The following is a 7,171-nucleotide window of genomic DNA, read 5'->3' as shown; positions in this document are numbered from 1 at the left end:
TGGTAGCTTTTCTAAAAACTGAAAATTTAAAAAGAGTTACTGTTTTCATCCCTATGAATTAAAACATCTAAGAAAGAAATCTTACCATCAACCTCTTTTTCTACTGTAAATTTGATCGAATCGACAACGTTGTTGGCAGTATTCAGTAAGCAATCTAAAGCTACGTCGTCGCCGTAAAAAACAATAAATATGTCGTCTACATATCTCACCCACAGAGCAGGCTTACAGTTGGGGTTACATCTCTCTAATATTTCAACTTCTATGAACTCCATGCACAGGTTGGCTAAAACTGGTGACAATGGTGAACCCATGGAAACACCAGCCTTTTGTTGGAAGTATTCATCATTAAAAGTGAAAATGGTAGTGTCAACACAGATTCTAACCAAGTCTAGAAACTGGTCGCAAGGAATAGATAAGTTGATAGTCCCTTCTTCATGTCTCTTCTTTAGATTTTCCAAAACATAGTCAAGAGGAACATTTGTAAATAGGGATGTGACATCGAGGCTAATCATCCTACCATCGGTACGGTTAAAACACCTTAATCTGTCAATGAAATGGGAGGAGTGTATTAAGTGAGCATCAGAGATGGTGCCGAGTAATGAACTAAGGGACTTAGCTAACCATGAAGCAAGAACACTCTGTGGGGCATTACAAGTGGCAACTATTGGACGGAGGGGAGTACCTACTTTGTGTATTTTAGGCAAGCCACAAAAATATGGCCAACTAGGGATTTTTCCAGAGATTTTTGACAAGAAGCTCTTTATGGGCGGGGTCCTGCAAAGAATTTGCGATCTTTTTAATTTTTCGATTGAAATCCTGCTGAGTTTTTGCATATGCTCTATATTTTTACATAGAAATATATTTTTATATATAATTGTGGATATTTTTTAAACATTATTATTATTATTATTATTATTATTATTATTATTATTATTATTATTATTATTATTATTATTATTATTATTATTATTATTATTATTATTGTTATTATTATTATTATTATTATTATTATTATTATTATTATTATATTTGAATGTTATAAATTCAACGATAAGTGCCTTCGAGTTTCCTGTGCTATAAGTGTAAACTGAAACTAGAACAATGAAATAACTTTAGCCTCCCTTAAAGGTTTTTAAGTCATTTCCAATTAAAATTAATTAACGTTTTGCATACAGAAGCTTAGATCCGCTCATGAAATTTTATAGGGATATAATTTTCGTTCTTAAACAAAAATAGTGAGGTTATTTATATTTTCAGTTAAAATGCTCTGGTGTTTGTCTATTTTTTTTAAATTAGGAATTTAAATAATTTAGACAATAGACAATAACAAATACTAGGTAGTTATCTACTGAAAACAATTTAAACAGTTATAATTTTTTTACCTTCGTTTATATGATACCTATATCAGGACCTTGATAGTCCTGTATTTTCCTAAAGCAAAAGCCGATGGGAAGGATTAACATTGCACCTGTATCTGGCTTATCCTCAAAGGCAACTTGAATAAGACGATGAAGGAAAAAAAAAATTGGGGTAGACCTTCAGTGAAACGACAGACTCGCTTGTTCAATGATGGACGTTTGAAGAGTTTGGGGAAACAGAAGTAAGAAAGAATTCCTCGTGCTTTATACTAGAGTAAAAAAAAAGTCGCAGAGTGAATAGAAAATGAAATGGCTGGCTGGTATTACGAGGCAGACCGTTAGGAGGAAATATAAATGCAGCACATCCTAGGATTTCATCCACGAAAAATAATAAAATACTCTCTTTGTAGAGAAGAGAAAGTGTGTCTGTGATTAAGTAAGGCTCTCAAAAATATGAATTTATTCTAATTTAGTAATGTCGTGAAAAAGAAAAAAATTTATTCACACCAAATATGAAGACAAAATTCCAGCATACCTAAGCATAAGCTCTACAAATGGCTACGTTTATTTGCAATAAGAAGTGGAGTGATATAACAACTGTAATTATAAGAATTCTCCAAAATAAAATTAGAGTAATTATACGATATGATATATAATAAAATACGAGTGGACATTTATTGTTTGTCCAACCCGGATGAGGTCGAGGTAGGTAAGTGATCGGGAAGATAGGGGAGACATGACACATCCACCCTCCTCCCGGAAACCTATTTGTCCTACCTTGTTGTAGGTAAGGTAGTTAGGTGATTCGTTAAGTAATGTAATGGAACCTCTTTCCTCCGTTGGCATACCGGATGTTTTGTCCTAATTTGCTCTTATTTGAAATGTCTTCAAAATGAGGTGTTTCACCTATTATGTCTTCGGTGAGATTGGATTGAAGGCAATAATTCGTGGGATCAACGATATTGCCCTTAATGCTTCTCCCTGATCTTGTTTCATGCGTGTGGACCTTCGACTGAGTGGACGTGAGAGGTAGAGGGAAGAGAGAGAGATAGAGAGAGAGAGGGCGAGAGAGAGAGAGAGAGAATGTGTTTGTGTTAGATGAAAAGATTCCTAGCTGCCGCTTTATTCCTTAGTGTCGTATAAATTCAAATCATGTCAGCATATAAAACAACACGAGGAGAATTCCGAACACCATTCTTCTCGAGACGACGTCTTTCCAGATGAAAAGTCTGGTCCATCTCGTGAAGGAATCAACTTGGAATTTCCGCAGCTGTTTGATGCCTTTCGATCCTCGGAAGGAGAGAAGGAGTAAACGAGAATAGAAGTCTATCCGTGGAGACTATTGGTCTCTTATCTTTCCAGTTTCTGTTTTTCTTTTCTTTTTTCTTTTTTTTATGTAGTACTGTATACTTTATTTTCTTGATTTCTGAACCATTCTTGTTTATTCCGAATTTTACTTTCAAACAAAACATTCCAATTCGCATCTTTTTTCCAGTTTCTTTCTTCGTTGACACTATTTCTTTCTTTCCTTTCTTTATCAGGACTCGAAGCCCTGATGCTCTTTGGTATCGAGTCTTTGCTCTCATCATCTTACTCAGGAATTCAGGCTTTACTTTTGTAAAGCTTGAATTCCAACACGTCCCTAGCCTCCTCACCACACCATTCTTCTCCTCTCTCTCTTCTCTCTCTCTCTCTCTCTCTTCTCTCATCGTCTCTCTCTCTCTCTCTCTCTCCTCTCTCTCAATTAATTCAGAGCTATGAAGCTCCCTCGATACTGTCATATTTCTCATTTGCATTAAATAACTATACTTAATGTTAGAGATATTTTACACAGTTATGTTTACATGATGGGGAGAAACTTCATGAATTCATTATCACATTGTTGATATAATAACTGAAATCCTGGAAATTCTTCGAAACTATGAATTTAATATGCTAGAGTTGGAAACGTGGAACCTCATTTCGCATGTGGTATTTGGTATTCATGTGTTTTGTTGTTGTTGTTGTTGTTGTTCTTCTTCTTCTTCTTGTTATTATTATTATTATTATTATTATTATTATTATTATTTGCTTGTTTTTTTATCACAATGTATCTCGTAGTACACTCTTCTGAATAAGTCCTGGAGCACCTTCGGCAACTAGTTTTTCCAGGTTCCTTTTCAGAGATCTTGGATTGTGCATAGTGTTCCTATGATTATGGGTACAACTTCCACTGGCATATCCTGTACCCTTCTTATTTCTATTTTCAGGTCTGAATACTTATCAATTGTTTTTTTCCTCTCTCTCTCTCTCTCTCTCTCTCTCTCTCTCTCTCTCATTATTATTATTATTATTATTATTATTATTATTATTATTATTATTATTATTATTATTATTATTATTATTATTATCTGGCATCTATCAGATAATAATAATAAACAGTTTCTCATTTAATTGAAATTTGCAAAACCTGGAATAAAATATCCCAGAAAATAGGTCAAGTCAAGTACTGACATTTCAGTTATTGTTCTGTGAGGATGTGGCTCCAAAACAATAACAAGACAGCTGTCTCTGTCACTCTTTAAACCTCTGAGTCAACGTTGAACCTAAGTGTCATCTATTGACGCCGCCATCTTAGTTAAATGGTGAATGTCTCTGAAAAAGTTGAGCCTTCATGCATGATAATCACAAAGTTCCTGTCTGAACTGTAACGAGGCATATATAATATTTCATCTCCTTCATATATCGAAGCGACATTTGCTGCGAAAAGGATTTCGTTAATGAGTTTTCAGTTAATCACAGTAATTGCGTTGGTTGTATCAGATGATTTATTTATTTATTTTTTATTCAGTTTTATCCTCAGTAAATTATCCTCGCATTTTGACAAGAAGTTGCTCAGGGAACAGCTACTAAATATCTGGAGGAAAAATCAAACTTACATAATTTCTGTTTTTCGAATTTCACTCCACTCTGTCTATGTCACAGTTCGTCTAAGGTGTGTCATTATTTGGGATTTTTTTTCACCCTCCCTAAAAAAAAAATCCTGTTGGTAGATATAACAATATGATATTTGGTGCAAAGAATTCTAATGATTTTTATATAAAACAAAATCAGACTAGCTAATGGTATCTCTTCTTAGATCAAATGTTTATTGGAATCTAATCAAGTGAGGCTGATTTTCTGAGATTAGAACTGTACTGCATAACTCCATTTTCTGCAGCTCATTTACTGATTTTGTTATACCTAGTCTTACTGAATGAAAGAAAACACCTCACTGGGGCAAAAATGAAGCAGCAACAAGAGAGAGCAAAGAAGAAAAGAACTTTGGAAGAACAAAATTAACAAAGAAACTGAGGTGTCCTTTATCCTCATTTGCAATTCCGTCGAAGTTTACGGCTGCTGTGCTGCCAGATCCGTCGACTTCCCCAATTCCCTCCCCCACCCCAACCGCCCAATATCCATTATCACCTTTACTGCTAATGCTGGTTCGAAAAAGGAACATCCTCATCTAGCTCACAAACGCCTTTTGAGACGCATCGACAAGGGCGAAAATATTGGCAAAAGATTTGCTGAGAAAATGAAATTGAAAGTACTGTTATATCTAGACTAAGGCTCACAGACACGATTTCCTGTCAGAAAAGAATTTTATAATAACAACAGAAAAAAATTTATAATATCAACTTTATTCCCGATGGATTTGCAGCTGTAAGGGTAAAGGAACTGGTATCGTGAAGGCGAAATGAAACATCTCCCCCAAGATTACGGGAATAAATCAGCAAAAAACAAATAAAATAGTATTTATGTCTTACATATATTTTCCTAATTGAAGAGGTTAATATGACTATGCTGGGTCAAAAAATTTCAAGGCATAATTGGGATGCCGATAATGATGAATAGTAAATACTGGATTGTGATTTACGTTTTCGATTAAACAAAACCCTAAACAAAGCATAAGAGGAGATACGAATTGCTTCATATTTTACTATTCGTTTACTGTTGCCGATGAACCTGCTATTTTAGATGGCTCCTGGCTGAAGAGAGGACCGTTATCGGATATCGGTGTGGTAGTCGTCATTGAAATACTCCACATAATGCGTCATGATGACGTAAGGGGAGTATAGATCTTTCATTTCGAAGCAGTAAATTAGTCTTGCAGCCCCTGACACCTCGAGAAAAGAAGAACTGCAAGAATTCAATGAGTGTAGAATATCCGCAATTCAGAATGCAACAAACTTTTATCTTTTTAATGAAATTGATAAACAAAACTATAAGACTATGGCGAATTACGTAGGCTCTTTAAATAAAAGATATGAAGATATTATTAACAATGAAACAAGGTAGGTCAAGTGGTTCTGGAGTTAGAAGACTGCAAAACTCGACAGTTTTCCTACATGGATTTGCCCAAATTTTTTCTCTAATTTCCTTATATTTCCAGAAATTACAGCGGTGAAATAAACAATAATTAGTAAGGAATAATATATCCCTGGAGCATCCGAATACCAACGTGGAAATAGTAAGTAGCTTGGGCATCTATAAAACCCAATCAAAGCCTCTGTGTACTGTGGTAGCTGAGACGAGGAGCCTAATATTGGTTAATATTCTAGCAAAATCCTACACCGTGAGCCATAAAGAGGATATGACATATCACTCACCTATAGCTAAAATCTACCTTAGTCAAAATCTTAAAAACAAATATCTCAAAGCATAAGTTCTGTACTTTCCGTCATAATCTGCAGACTGTCGGTTCTGGGGTCACTTCTTAAACACCTACCGCCAACCTCCATAATTCTTTCTGCGCTTTATTTGTCACCGTTCATATGACAGTTGATTATGACTTTACGGTGTCCATCACTGTTAACTAACTACATCGGTCTATTAGTTTGAACTAAAGGAAAATTGCTGTTTCGCTTAACCTATTTTAGAGTATGTTTAAAGACTAAAAATTATATAAATGTCAAATTTGTCAATTTAAAAAGCAATGATCATGAAAAGAACTGCATATGTACGCAGCAATTTGAATTTCTCAGAAGGATTCGTACACAGAGATCTCGAATATGGATTGGGCATTTCTGGTCGTAGTGCTCTGCATCACGATGGCAATATTTGCATGTTTGCTTCAACGAGCGGGATTGATGTTACATTATCATCAATGGTAATAGCAATCTCTGTAGTTTGTGCAATTGCTAAAGTTAGCTAGCATCAATAGAAGCAAATGCTTTGATGAAGGAAATCCCCAGAGCAGGGGTTCTTAACCTTTTGGTGACCCCAGACTCCCAATGAATTGCCAAATATTGCTCCATACCCCCTTTGCTTAAGTCCACTTAAGTCATATTTGTTGACAATATAACTTAATATACTTAGTTTACTACACACTTTAGGTATTAGTAGCTAGGAATAAATTATATACAAAATATATCCATGTATACACAGACATTAAAATCAAATATATATAAATATCCAAAGATCAAGTCCCCTACCCCAGCATGTGGTATGAATACCACCGAGGGGTCTGGATACCCGCTGGTAAGAACCCCTTCGTTAGAGTATTCTCTGTTGTGGAGAGTACGAGAAGTTTGGACAGGAAAGCACAGGTCACTGACTTCGACATTGCCACGAAACAGGCGCACATCTCGCACTCTTAAAGAAAGACGATTAGTCGCTCACTGATGGATCCGGAGAGAAAAAAAAAACCAAAATCACAATCAAAAGGACGTTGACTCTCAACGATAAACCAGACTGATGATCATGATCACATCCCAAACCGTGAGACGGAGTTACACGCGGGTGTTTTGCATCACAGAACACCGGCAAAAAAAGCCAGTTTTGACAGTCTC

Source organism: Macrobrachium nipponense, chromosome 29, assembly GCF_015104395.2.
Source record: "Macrobrachium nipponense isolate FS-2020 chromosome 29, ASM1510439v2, whole genome shotgun sequence".
Taxonomy (NCBI): domain Eukaryota; kingdom Metazoa; phylum Arthropoda; class Malacostraca; order Decapoda; family Palaemonidae; genus Macrobrachium; species Macrobrachium nipponense.
The sequence above is the reverse complement of the archived record's forward strand: the minus strand, read 5'-3'. Positions refer to the sequence as shown.